Source organism: Narcine bancroftii, chromosome 4 (assembly GCF_036971445.1).
Source record: "Narcine bancroftii isolate sNarBan1 chromosome 4, sNarBan1.hap1, whole genome shotgun sequence".
NCBI classification, from domain to species: domain Eukaryota; kingdom Metazoa; phylum Chordata; class Chondrichthyes; order Torpediniformes; family Narcinidae; genus Narcine; species Narcine bancroftii.
In genome coordinates this window covers 37,824,660-37,837,324 of record NC_091472.1, presented here as the reverse complement: position 1 = coordinate 37,837,324, position 12,665 = coordinate 37,824,660, and the positions used below count along the sequence as shown (strand labels likewise).

Below are 12,665 nucleotides of genomic sequence, written 5' to 3'. Positions count from 1 at the left end.
TCAGTGAATCACTAACCATTGTAATGTTGATAAAATAGAGGAACATCAGAAAGGCTGTGACTGTAGGTCAGAGAGATGAAGATTAGATGTAAGCGGATTGCCAGCCACATTTAAAAAATATTTCTCTAGTGTGCTTTCCAAGATTTTGAGATCAATACATGAAGAGCATTTTCAGCGTCCAAACTACTAAATATTTTGTAACTCCCTGATTTAACAAAAAATGATAGTGGGGGGGTAAATCAACAGACTTTACATCCTATGCCCTGCTTCATTTTTTGCTGTTATCAGCAATAACCATAATTTTTTTCTTTGTATCTCTTGTATACTTCCTAGAATCAAGCAAAAGCCTCTCTACTTGGAAATCTAACCCTGCAATGGTAAGGGATACCTTGTAGTTTTAATACATAGAGTGTTCAATTTTTCCAAAGTTGATTTGGAGCTTTTAATTTATTTATTCCACTCTTAAAATCACAGAAAATGCAGATCTATTTTTTAAAAAATTCATTCACAGAATGTGAGCAAGGCCAACATTTCTCAAGCATTCTACATTGGCCTTGAACGAAACACCTTTTTAGGATTTTGAGAGAGCGGCCGAAGGTTGGCACTGTTAGAGGTGAGAAGTCACGTAATAAATCAGTAAATGAAACCTGCAAATGCCAGATTGAAAATATGAAAAGATTAAAATCACCTAGTAGACCACTTAACGAAAGCCATTGGACCTCAACCATTGACTGATTTTTCTTCTTGTGGATATTGTCTAGCCTGCTGAGTCCTTCCAGTATTTTGTGCTTACAATTATGTAACAGGTCAGTAAGAATAGCAGAATTCCTTTCATTTACAGGCTGTTGCCTGTACTGACGCTAACGTCTAAATTATTTACGGTAATTCATGTCTCTCTATCATCGGTGCAAACATCTGAATTACTTATTTAGTGACTACCTTTTTGATACAATATGATGTCTGTCATGTTTTTTACTTCAATTTGGCTGCATAAACATATTGGAGGCAACAGCGGGATTAGGAAATGACAAGGAGCAGTGCATGACCCTCTCAAGTGAGAAAACCAGAGGATCTACAGGGCAAGGAGTCCTTCAGTCTCTTGCAGCAAGATCTATCACAGGGTTAGCGAAAGTCACTCTATTGCTAATGTTTTTGCCTCAGATTCCTTACTTGTTACAAGAGATGATTGTCCGATCAGTTTGTGGTCCATAAGTTCACTATCACTTTTCCATGCCAGCTCAGCAATCACATGGTTTTCTTTCCAAGATAAGTCTGCAGCCTTGCTGTAGTTCAGCCCTCATAAGTTTCCTACATTGTGCTGTCACGCTGCGATGTTGTATCACTCTGTTGTGCAAAGAGCTTGAAAGAAGAACAGCAAGACAACCTTTGCTAATCTGATGAGGAAGACTCAAATGCATGAAAAGAGAATGCACCAGCACTGTGACTGCACAAACCATCTATTGCCCACCCAGGACTTGATGTAAGTATCAGAAAATCATCCTTTTTTTTGTTCATAGTATCAAATCCCTTACAGTTTGCATGTGTTACTGGCATGGTCAAATTTAATTTCCTATCCGAAACTTGCTATTTATTTTAGAAGGGCAGTCAAACATCAGCCTTTGCTGTTGGTCTAGAATCACATTGAAACTGCATGTCTGAATAAGAACAGTAGAATGCTTTCCATAAAGACATTAATGAACCAGAAAGTAAAATTCAATCATTTCAAGCTAACCATTGTTGACATTAGTTTTGTTTAATTAATTGAACTTAAATTCCCTCCACTGCTCATATGGTGTCTGAACTCATGTCTCCAGGTCTTTAGATTAGTCTGTTTAAAATATTCCCACAAAAAAATGAAAATATATATTTATGAGGTAAGTAATATATCAAATCATGAAAAAACATATTTAATTAGTTTTCAGTTCCAGTAAGGGTTAAAATATTAAAATTCTCACTTCCTGCCTTCAACATACATCCTCACCTCCCCCAAACATTTTGAAGAAACTATTTAGCAAACAGGCTCTGTGAGCAAAGTTGCATTTTTTTTAAAGCTGATGGCCCATCTGAGTGGTTGAATTGCAAGAAAACATTCTAACATGAAGCATCCATCCAAGAGAGATCTCTGGCTGTAATGAAATTCATTCATGGAGAAAATGAAAGCTTATAAATTAGGGGTGCTCGCCCAGAAATTGTCAGTCATCTCCCAACTGTTCACTATGGCATTGTTATAGAGCTTCATAGCTATTTTCACGAATGCATTCAGTCTTGTCACACTGTTGGAGCTACCAGAGTAATTCAATAGTATGTCTAATTAGGGTCAGAGGGCTTAAACTGGGTTTACTGTGAAGCAAATCCTAATTAAATATTCATGTTGGTTATATGTTTTAAATCATATTGTTGAGGAATAAAAGATCTTTAACTTATTTTTTTAATCTCTTCAAAGCTTGCATATAAATAACATTCTTTAACATTCTGTGAGTTCCACTTACATCTCTCATAGGAATCAAATATTTATCATTTAAGATCATAAATTTGTGATCTCTTTCAAATCCACAACAATAGTTTTGATTACTTTCAACATTTTTGATTCTTACCTCTCTGTATTAAAGTTTCATTGCAGTGAAAGCAAATGAGTTTAACATCATAGAGAGTGTGCAGTATGTATAAATAATGTCCTAATTGCTTTATCTTTGAGTACTTACAAGCAGTTTCAAATTACAATTTACTGTACGAATTAATAAATGATTCAAAGCTATAGTGAGATCAGAAGTGGATGACACACCACCTAAGCTGTTCAGAGAGGGCTTTTTGGATGAGAGGAGAATAGTAAAAATTCAAGAATCACAGTTAAAATAAAAAAATATATTTTATGGAAAATATTTTTTGAGGGTCATACAGCATAGAAACAGGCCCATTGGCTCCTTCTGTCCATCCCCGCAATCACATACTATCTGTCCTTACTGTTTTATGCTGAGATATAACCCATCAAAAGTTTAACAAATCCCTCTCCTTCTACCTCTCTGAATCTCTCCCCATCTCCTTGGGCCTTCAACATTTAAAATATATTCCTCATTACACACAGATATAAATTGGTTACCCATTTTTTTTTCAGTTGTGTCATATGAAAGGACACTTCTGTTCACTGATAAAGTGTGCATCTTTTCCTTGCGACTCTGAGGGAGCACACCAAAAAAAGAAAGCAAAAAAATGTTTTATTGTTTGGTTTCTGTCCAGATTTGTCCGGATTGGTCTGGTGATTAACTAACTGCCTCTTCCAAATCAGGTTGTGTCATAAGAATTGCATTTGGTATCACTGAGGCCCTAGTTCAGATGTTAAGAAGGATAATGTCAACTTTGGGCAAGCTAAGTCTGGACTGTACATGGAAAGTTTCAACTTTCAGCATCCTCCAAGGCAGGTAAATAACTTTACTGATTTTAAGTGCTTATGTCCTTTTTTCTGGATAGTTATGCAACTAATGCTGTAATTATTATTGCAGGGAGCCCTATTCGGTTTCAATATCACCGCACCTGCAACAAGCACTTGGCGCCGTAACCAAGTTGAATCAGAATTAATTGTCGTGAACATGTCACTAAATTCATTGTTTTGTGGCAGCATCACATTGCAAACATTTATATAAACCACCTTACAAATAAATAAAAATAGTGCAAGAAAAAGTCAGTGTTCATTCAGGAATCTGATGGCAGAGGGGAAGAAGTTGCCCTTGTGTCGCTAAGTGCTTGTCATCAGACTCCTGTACCTTTTCCCCAATGGTAGCAGAGTGAAGAGGGCATGGCCTAGGTGGAAGGAGTCCTTGAGGATAGAGGCTGCTTTTTTAAGACTCTGCCTCATGTAGATGTCCTCAATGGAGTGAAGACTGGTACCTGTGATGTCGCAGGCCGAGTTTCCAACCCTCTGGAGCTTTTTCTTGTCTTGAGCATTGGCACCTCTGAACTAGACAGTGATGCAACCAGCCAAAATGCTCTCAATTGTACACCTGTAGTAGTTCTCGAGATCCTTTGGTGACATACCAAATCTCTTCAAGTTCCTCACAAAGGATAGTCGCTAGTGAGCCTTCTTCCATCAACATAGAGGCATCAGGACAGATCCTCAGAGATCTTGACACCCAGGAGTTTGAAGACCTTGACCCTCTCTGCTGCTGACCCCTCAATGAGGGCTGGTTTGTGTTCTCCTGACTTCCTCCTGAAGTCCACAATCATCCTCTTGGTTTTGCTAATGTTAAGTGCAAGGTTGTTGGTGTGACATCTGATCTATCCCCTTCCTGCACGCTTTCTCATTGTCATTTGTGATTCTGCCAACAACCATGTGTCATCGGCAAATTTGTACACAGCATTGGACTTGTGCCTAGCCACACACCCATGGGCGTATAGTGAGTAGAATAATGAGCTAAGCACGCATCCTTGAAGTGTTGATTGTCAGTGAAGAAGAGACGTTGTTTCCAATGTGTATTGACTGTGGTATTCCAATGAGGAGTCAAGGATCCAGTTGTAGAGGTGGGTGCAGAGGCCCAGGGTTTGGAGCTTGATAACCAACACTGAGGGAATAATAGTGTCAAGGTAATGGTAGCAATAATGACCAGATTTAGCCAGAAATAATTCCATTTTTTATTGTCTTCATGCCTCAAGACCAGGCCACAGGTTCATGCTCAGTAAGCAGCAGCTCAAACTGGTCAGTGATGATTACAACATGCTTGCACATGTCAAAGGGAGCTATAGAAGTTTCTGTGCCATAACCATATGAATCCTTCTCATTGCTGATCCTGCTGTCATCATTCACTGGGTAAACCAGGATCATTGTGCATGCCTCATCCATGCCTTTCTCCCAGCTCCTCTGGCTTTCTCCCATCAGTTTGCTCTGACCTACAGCCTTAAATAAAAACAGAAAATATTCAGCAGATTAAGCGGCATATGTGAAGAACTTTAACATTATAGATCATTCATTGGAACTAAAAACTGAGAAAACAAGTGTGTTTTATAGAGCAGATAGTGGGGGTGGAGGAACCATAGAAAATGTATATGATGGGGTGGATCAAAAGCTGTCCAAGTGACATAAAAGCTGTTTAAGAGAGAGCAATGAATATCTGTTAATGACATTTGATCTGCCTGGAGGAATATACACAGGGTGCAAATACCCTGGCAGCACTCCCTCAAGATCAGTCAACGTTGACAATAGTCAACAACAGGATAGCCAAAGCCAGCGCCGCTTTTAGAAGACAGAAGTTTGGGTATGTCGAGGAATCGGCGTAAAAACCAAACGGATGGTGTATTGTGCTGTGACCATACCCACCTTACTTTATGTTTACAAAAGACATGGACGGCATGTAGCAGACATGTCAGACAGCTAAACCACTTCCACCTCACCTATCTGTGCAGAATACCACATCAAGTGGCAAATCCGGATACACAGATTATTCTGAGAGAAACCTTCCCAGCATTTATAGATTAGATGGGCAGAGCATGTTCAAAGAATGTCTGATGATTGAATACCAAAACAGCTTCCCCAGAGAGTTGGTGGAGGGCAAATGACCATGTGGTAGTCAAAAAAAAAAAGAAATTCTTTCTCATTGGTGAACCTCTAAAATACCGGTAGAACCATTCACACTGGACCAATGTTAACCAGTTCCCTGCACCATTTCACATTCACCAGCCACCAACACAGAGCAAAGGGGCACCTAACCTGTCCTGTTCACACTTGGCTAACAGGTACACTGATTCAAAATGAAACAGCGATGATACAATCTTCCTAGGCAGTTCAACCCGAGGGCAATTTGACCTCTGCATGCCGGTTCATGAATGTTCACACTGGCATGTTAACTGGTAGATTGCCAGTTCGTTACCGGGTTAAAGTGCCAGTGTGAAAGGGGCAACTATCTCAGAACATCCCTGAAGAGATTCAACACTGGTGAGCACTACTTGGAACAACAAGCATTGGATCATTCTGTTGGGGTATCTGCAGAGAAAGCTATGCTTGTTCACATGAGGATACAAGAATGGAGGAAGCAAAGTGAAAAAGAGAATGGCAAAAATTAAGAAACACAAATACCTGTCAACCTGGATTGGTCTAATTAGCTACCATTGCAACACTAAAGATTAAATTCCATGGTCTTAATTGTGAATAGCTAATCAATATCATTTATATTAAATGTTGGCCGGATGAGATTGAATGATTAGTGCAACACTAGTGCGCCAGTGACCAAGTTCGAATCTGGTGCTGTCTGTAAGGAATTTATACATTCTCCCTGTGTCTGCGTGGGATTCCTCAGGGTGCTCCAGTTTTCTCCCACCCTTCAAAAACATACAGGGTTTGTAGGTTCATTGGTGTATTTGGGAAGCATGGGGTCATGGGCCAGAAGGGCCTGTTACCATGCTGAACACCTAAATTTAAATTTAAAAACTGTTTTGTGTAATATCCATAGCAAGCGTATCATGACCATTATTAGAAATTATAGTGAGAACTGAAATCTATAAAGCAAGCATATCACGACCATTATTAGAAATTATAGTGAGAACTGAAATCTATGACCTGATGTTTGTTTAATTTCTGAACTAAACTTTATACTTTATGTCCATCTGTCATTCTATAATATGAGGTTGTTGATACTGGAAATCTATTAAATGTCCATGCACAGACCTTGCACTGAGATTTTACTTATGCTAAGCTCCATTATACATATAGGTAGGGCATCTGAACAGAACATGTTTGAGTTTCCTCCTTTTACAGCTGCTTACCGATTTGCCAGAATTAAAGTTCTTATTTTCCAAGCTGGGATCTTGTGTTCTGGTCTGCTTAAATTTTCTTAAAGGCTCATTTTGGAAAATCAGGACCATACAATTATCAACATAATGTTATGCTCCATCTTTTTCCACAGGGATGTTTCAGTTTTTGCTGTCTATTGATTGTAATTAAATATTAGTGATGCCCTCTGCTTGCTTATGCCAAATGAATCCACTGTGATGAACTGCTGTACACTCTGGCTCTGCCCCATTCTGTGACTGTGCCTGTGGCTCCTCCCTCTTGACCCTCCAACACCATAACCTCTCCCCAGAAAGCAAATGATGACCTTAGTTTATTGCAAATAAAAGCCTATTGTTCTGTAACTCCTGTCTTTTGATTTATTGATAGCGCATCACTCTCTTCTATGTAAAACTGCGTGTGCATTTTAACCATCCCGTTTCTCTGTCACTGCCTGGTGGAGAGGGTTAGATTGGTGTTAGAGCTGTGAAAGTGAAAGATGCTTCAGGTACTTCTCTAATCATTGTTAGTTTGCAGGTAAACCTAAACATAATTTAAATGGTCCACAAGAAACTCACTTGATGATGGCTATGCATTCTAAGCAGATTGTCAGAAACCAACCAATTTTTTGTAAAGTAATTGAAAGGACTTCTGTCAATAAATGTATATGAAACCATGAAATTTTTCTCCTTTGCTGTGAAACTACAGTCTAATTGAACAGATATCCTCTATTTTTTTGTGAGTTATCTTCTGAAAGAAAATGTTTGTGTTAAAAGGGATTGCATTTTTCCCTTTCTATTTGGCAATGACAAACCTGTCATGAAAATATTAAATAAAAATCTCCTTTCTGATGAGTTAGAGAGATTAACAGAAATCACCCCAAGTCTGACAGAGAATGGTTTGTAAATGAGAGGTGTTATCACAGGGATCTGGCAGGCCCCTTTTGGTTGTGGTGAAAAATATCAGTATTATTTACTAAGGAGATTAGGGCTGCATTGGAGAGAGCCTAGTTGTTGTGTGGAGATGGAGATAAGATAAAGGATTTTACCTTCCAAGCAAGAGGCAAATGGAATACACACAGGCTTCTTATCTTCAATTCAGTCAGACTATATTAAGTTATATATCGTTAACTCAGTAATTACTAACTGCACGAGAAGGGGTTTTAAGTAAGGCTACTAATCATTTAAATAACAAATCAGAATTCTGGTCAAATAAGCTGTAAGAAATTATAAATCCAATTTGTGCTCTATTTGTATAACCCTTGTCTATAGTTAAGTTTATTTTATTTTGTTTTTAGCCTGAAGAAAATACTTCGTCTGACTTTTCTCTTCCTTATTTCGTTCCTCCTATCCCAAAGGGTTCTGCCTGCATCTGACAAAAACCTTGTGCTTTCAGACAGCATGAGCAAATGTTGAATTATGAGGGCCACCAAAATCAAAAATAACAACTGGCTGGATAATGCTCCACAGACTGTTCACAGGGACATACATTGAGTCAAATTTAAGTTGCTGCTGGAAAGACATCAACTTGGTGAAAGGCACCCTCTGGTCTTCTGAAAACTGACCGGTCTTCCAGTACAGAGTTGTCCATAACTAAATGCAACAAAGGGCCAAGCTATCAGGTGCTGTGGGACATAACTTGGCATAGCCATTGCAATGATTCCATGCAGAACAACTACATTTTAAACCAGTTATTCCCAAAGTGGGCTTTGCCCCCCCACCCCCCCCCCCCCCCCACTGCCGGGGTGGTGGAAAGATCCAAGGGGGAAGTGAGGAAAAAGGGGGCAGTTCAAACATTTGTTTGTATCTTGGTGTTTGTATCTGGACGCAACACACACCCCACGCCATCGCATTTTCAATCTGCAAGGACCAAGGCTCGAGGTTTGTTAGCATTGCAAGTTATCTTCAGCCAGGGATGGTGACTGGCCGGGATGGTGATTGTCTGGGATGGGACTGATGAAATGCTGAATGGCCACTCAGGGCAGTGACCAATCATTCAGGATGGTGACCAGCCATGTTATATCAAAACCTGCACTATTCAAAACCATGTTATACAAGGTATGTCTGTATTTACGTCTAACTGTAACTTCTTTTTTTAAAATTTTATTTATTGATCAAATTAAATCGTACAATCAAAATCAAAATACAAGTAGATACATAATATTTATCCCTTATAATCCCCCACCCCTCCCAAACCCCTTCTAGCTACCGCAAAAGAAAATAGGAAAGAATAGAAGATAGAAGATGAGATCAACTTATATATCAATCATCAACTCTTGCCATGGTTTGGGGCAAACCCACCAACTGTGGGAAAAAAAATGACAAATTTAAATCCATATATCTCATATACAAGCTCCAAACTTTAACAAAAAATGAATAATTATGACATAAATTAAACGTTATCTTTTCCAATGGGATACAAGACCTCATTTCCGAATGCCATCGTTGAATACTTAAATCAGTCTCATTTTTCCAAGTAATTGCCAAACATTTTCTTGCTACAGCTAATGCCAATCTCAAAAAAGCAATTTGAAACTATCTAATTTTAATTCCAAACTCAATTTCTTAATATAATCTCATAAAAATACCATATACTCAAGCAAAATTTTGAATTTAAATAAAACTTCTAAAAGTTCCTTAATGCTATTCTAAAAAGATCGCACTGTTTCACACAACCAAGTAGAATACAAAAAAGAACCATCTTGCTTATGACACCTGAAACATAACTCAGAAGAAATAAAGGAACTGCAACTTCTAATGTTAAGTTTTTAGTTTCACATTCCTACTTGTATTATTGTGCCATGTACTTTTCCTAGTAATTCTATTGCTATTACATTTCCTCGTGTTTTTTTCTGCTGTATTTTGTTGATTACCATGACTTTTACAAGAAACTTGTATTTTTTGTTGCAGAATAAAATATGGCTGCAACACTGCAAACAAAAGAGAAGGGAAAACAATGTAGTTACAAGTGAGATGTAAATATACCCTTTCATATTGCTAAATAAATTGGTTTACTATGTTTTACTTGTGAAAGACATGTGGTTATTTATAGTGTTAGATTAGTTGCAGTAGACCTAATACCAAGAAAGAGGTATGCTTTTATTGTGTGTGTGTGTGTGTGTGTGTGTGTGTGTGTGTGTGTGTGTGTGTGTGTGTGTGTGTGTGTGTGTGTGTGTGTGTGTGTGTGTGTGTGTGTGTGTGTGTGTGTAGGGGGGGGGGTTTGCGAGGGATGTGCCCTAGGAGCCAAGGGGGTGCAGGTGGAAAAAGTTTGGGGACCACTGGTTTAAACCATCAAACCTTTGTACCACAAGTAGCTGGAACCCTCCCCCCACCAAAGGGACTGTACAATATGTGAATGAGGAAATCCAGCTACAATCCTGCAGTAACTAGTGTAACCTTTATTTCAGGAAGGATGTGTTTGCCTTGGGGTCATTTGATTCCAGGCATGAAGCGGGTGGATTATGAGAAAATATAGATTCATTCTCTGGAATTTAGTAGAATTTGGTAAGCACATTGAAATATAAGAATTTGAGAGAGTTAGCAAGGCTACTTACTGCAAGGATAACTGCTGACGTGGAAACTAAGGAAAGATAATTTAAAATGTAAAGGACTGTTCTTTTAGACTCCAAGTTTAAAAGATTCCTTTATTGTCATGTAATAGTACAGAACATGTAATATTACATAAGATCGCCTTGAGCCTGCCAGATGGCAAAGAATTGCTATGCGTCACCCAGTGCTAGAAACAGTAAGAGTCATTAAGCATCAATGGATTCACCTCTAGCATTCCCACAGCCTCTGCAGCTACACAGATTCCTGTTCAGTTCATCAGCAACCTGAGCTCCAGATCCATACCTCTGACACCGATCAGGAAGCCTTCAGTGCCTGAAGCTCTTTGTGAGCCCTTCTTGCCCTCAGAACTGTTTTGAATCCTGATTCGGATACTGGCTCCTATGGCCCAGTCTCCAGCAGCCCCACCGCGCATGCATCCCACAACCATAAGTCGCCTGCAGCTTTTGTGGGTGTTACAGAGTTCTGTGTTGTGTATTGGCCTATGTGTTATGTGGTTTTATGTTAAAAAGTGACAGTTTGCCTTAGAAAGCCAAGATGAAGGTGGACTACTGAGAGAGTGGGAGACGGACTGAGCATGTGCAGAAAATGATCTAAAAATTTCTGGACTTGGATGATAAACCACCACTGGGTGGTGCTGTGGAGTGGAAGAAGGCCCAGAACATGAGTCATTGTCTGGAAGACAGTTTAGAATGTTGGGTATTTTAAAAGGGCTGAGCCCCTCACTGGTTCACTGTTATGGTTACCATCCTGTAGGATCTCCTCCGCATCTTCTTCTCATGTGGGGGGGGGGTGGAGTGGGGGAGTTCTCCCTTTTTCTGGAGCCCTGCCTTAGGACTAAGATGAAGAAGGTTGTCAATTCTTGAAAGGAGTAGTCGATAATGGAACATTGCTAAAGGCTGAGGCAGAATTTTGGACTTCTTGAGAATTAAAGGTTATTTTGGAGAATCAAAAGAGAACCAGAAAGAATATGTTGAGGCCAACAATCACATCAGCCATTTGTTTCAGAAAAGTAGAACAGCTTGAAAGGGCATATAGCCTCACTCTTACTTTCTTCTACATTCAATATATGCAGAATAATGCGTTAGTGACGTAAATCATTACATAGAGCTGATAATGTACGCTGCTGTAAAATTATGGCATGCCAATGAATTATGGTACTATACAGAGACCATTTCTATATTTGTATTTATCCATAGAGCAGATTACTGAGCAATAATTACTCTTCCGCATTCCATTTATATCTGCCTTCTTCGTGCCTCAGTCTATGTACGAACCTGGCTCAAAGATATTATTCAATTCACAGGAATTGAATGATCTAATGGCTGCAGATGTTTGATAAAATAATGGAATGTTGTCTATCAACTTGCCAATTAAAGGTTCAAGAGGTTAATGTCAGTCAGGTGGAATTTTTTGGCCAAGTAAATAGAGAATGAATCAAACTTGGTCAATAGTGATGGGATTGCGGAAGAAGTACAGACTTGTATCATCTGCATCTTGTGGAAGAAGAGATTATGAGTGAGAGGATAATCGAAAGTCAGCAGAGAGATAAGTTATACATATGCACTTATCTTGTTTATGTCAGAGACTTCAATGTCTACTGCTTTTATGTAACTGGCCCAATGTATCCACCTTCCCCTTCCCTTCACAGTCAGATCTGACTACCTGAACGTGTTGGGGATTTGGTTTGGAGGGGCCAAAGTGTGCAACAAGAATTGGTCAGAGAGGATAGCAAAGTCCAATAGAAACAGGGACTGTGGACGCAGCACTCCCTCTCGATTACAGGGAAGAACCTGGTGACCTTGTGTCATTTGTACCTCAGGTATAGCCCATGTCCCGCATCTCTGTACAAGTGGTCACCAGCGCAGTCTTCCAGTTCATCTGGGGATCCAAGATGGAAAGGGTCTGAAGAATCACCATGTACAACTCACCAGATAATGGGTGAAAGGGTTTACCTAATGTGGCCCTCTTCCTGATGATCACCTTCATGATGGCACCAAGTACTGCTATATGCTGAGGTTCTACCTGTCATGGATGTTGCAAAGGATGGGCCTGGCCCTATTGTTGCGCAATGTCCCTATTAGCTGGGCATTAGCACACCACCTATCCTTCATGAAAAAGTTTTCCCATATAAACACGTTTGGCCACAAGGCCTTCAGGCAGTGGTCAGCACAGAATTTCATGCAGACACTGAGAAACAAGGACCTAATGTACATGGTGGGGCGGCTCCCAGAGCAGATCTTCCAGGCCATCTGGTGGAATGCCTTTTTACAAGTGCTCATGAACAGGCACCAAGACTTGGCCTAGCTGGCTGTGAGATGAGCCCTACCAGTCAGATCCAACTGGAA

The 12,665-nt window shown here is 39.6% G+C and overlaps 1 long non-coding RNA gene across 1 annotated transcript; it reads left to right on the top strand.

Moving 5' to 3' along the window:
* The first annotated feature begins 526 nt into the window (after positions 1-526).
* Positions 527-3,410, top strand: LOC138759804 (uncharacterized). The gene is made up of 3 exons (XR_011355098.1): positions 527-613; positions 1,358-1,480; positions 3,284-3,410. It is a non-coding gene; the product is annotated as an uncharacterized lncRNA (long non-coding RNA).
* The last annotated feature ends 9,255 nt before the right edge of the window (positions 3,411-12,665 follow it).